The sequence below is a fragment of the Triticum urartu genome, chromosome 3 (genome assembly GCF_003073215.2).
Source record: "Triticum urartu cultivar G1812 chromosome 3, Tu2.1, whole genome shotgun sequence".
Classification (NCBI taxonomy): Eukaryota; Viridiplantae; Streptophyta; class Magnoliopsida; order Poales; family Poaceae; genus Triticum; species Triticum urartu.
In genome coordinates this window covers 368,476,450-368,478,599 of record NC_053024.1, presented here as the reverse complement: position 1 = coordinate 368,478,599, position 2,150 = coordinate 368,476,450, and positions in this window count along the sequence as shown.

The following is a 2,150-nucleotide window of genomic DNA, read 5'->3' as shown; positions in this document are numbered from 1 at the left end:
TTGTACTGAGAATCCAAGGGATGTGTATCAACAAGAGACAGTAAAAAAGGTTTACACAGGGTCTTAATCTAAAAAGAATCCTTGGAACGGGTCCCTGCTGCACGTCTGCGCCTGTGTCTCCGTTGTGCCGTATTCTGGACGGGTGTAGCACGATGGTCATCTGAAAAAGAAAGGAACTTAATTGAAAAGTTATCGTGCAAAAGGTAGGTTATACTAAATAAACCATGTACAGTTCAAAATGAGTAAAGTTGAGCCTAATTGTCACGTGTTTGCGCGCGTTGAGACCCTTGTATTGTAATAGGGGTATAGCCATCAAACCTGTATCAATTACATATAGCTGCGCCGGACTCGTCCAACCGCGTCCGTGGTCTTAACGACCTGTCAGATGCTTTAGTTGGTGAGGCCGTTTAGTGTGCGGCTGCCAAGGCAGCCGCACGGTCTTCCGCGCGCAAGGAGCACTCAATATTTCCATTTACTGTAATGATGCCACATGGACCGGGCATCTTAAGCATGAGAGAAGCGTAATGCGGTATTGCGTTAAAGCGAGTGAAAGCTTCGTGTCCGAGTAGTGCTTGATAATCACTTTGGAACGGAGCGATGTGGAACATTAAATTTTCGCTGCGGAAGTTATCGGGAAAGCCGAATATAACCTCTAGTAGCAGGGAGCCCGTGCAATGGGTCTCTGGGCCTGGCGTTACTCCTTTAAAGGTAGTATTGCTGCGGCTAATTTTTGTTGGGTCTATCCCCATTTTGCGGACTGTGTCCTGATATATCATGTTTAAACTGCTGCTGCCATCCATCAGGACTCGTGTGAAGTGGTATCCGTCAATTATTGGGTCTAATACCAAGGCAGCCCATCCTGCACGCCGGATACTTGCCGAGTAATCCCGATGGTCAAAGGTGATCGGTTGGGACGACCAGTGGCAGAACTCCGCGGTGATAGGCCCTGGGGCATGTGTCTGTAGGAGTGCCGCTTTGTTTCTCCCCTTTGTCACGTGTAACACATTTACTGTTTTGACTTCTGGTGGGAATTTCTTCTATTCCCCAGTGCTTTGCTTGCGAGGCTCGTCCTCGTCTTCGCTTGGTGTATCCTGCCCCTTATGTTCGGCGTTGAGCTTGGAGGACTGCTTGAAGACCCAATATTCTCTATGGGTATGATTTGCACGTTTATCGGGGGTGCTGTGGATCTGACATATTTTATCCAGAATCTTGTTTAGGCTAGACAGTTTATCTCTGTTGCCTTTGGAGGGCAGCTTTTGTTGACCTGGCCGAGAGCTTCTAAATCCGGCGTTTACCACCATGCTCTTCGGGCTGTCTTCTTTATTCCGACGCTTGTTTTTGCTGCATCGTGGTTTCCCGTTTCCGTCCCTGACTTCGGATGTACTTGGGTCGCTGGTGCTGCATCGGGCTAACGAGCTATCCTCGCCCGCGCAAAAGCGGGTCATGAGGCTTGTTAATGCTGCCATTGTTCTCGGCTTTTCTTAGCCGAGGTGTCTGGCAAGCCATTCGTCTCGAACGCTGTGCTTAAAAGCTGCTAAGGCTTCGGCGTCTGGGCAGTCGACTATTTGGTTCTTTTTAGTGAGAAACCTGTTCCAAAGCTTTCGGGCTGACTCTCCGGGCTGTTGAGTTATATGACTCAAATCGTCTGCATCCGGTGGTCGGACATAGGTCCCTTGAAAATTTGCCCGAAAAGCGTCTTCAAGCTCTTCCCAGCTTCCAATGGAGTTTTCGGGGAGGCTTTTAAGCTAGTGCCGAGCTGGCCCTTTGAGCTTGAGGGGTAAGTACTTGATGGCGTGGAGATCGTCTCCTCGAGCCATATGGATATGGAGGATGTAGTCCTCAATCCAGACCCCAGGGTCTGTCGTTCCGTCGTATGCCTCTATGTTTACGGGTTTGAATCTCTCTGGAAATTCGTGGTCCAGCACCTCATCGGTGAAACATAGGGGGTGTGCGGCACCCCTGTATTTGGGTGTACCGTGGTGTTGGGATGTTTGTTGTGTTGCATTGCATGCTGGAGGGCGCTTGCGTGGCCCGTAGATGGATCTGGTTGCGCCGTCCTTTTGATGCGAGCCCTCACGCGGACCGCGTACTGGCTTATGTGCAGCGTCATTTGCCGCTCTATGTTGGCCACGAGGTCGTCTATCCGACCG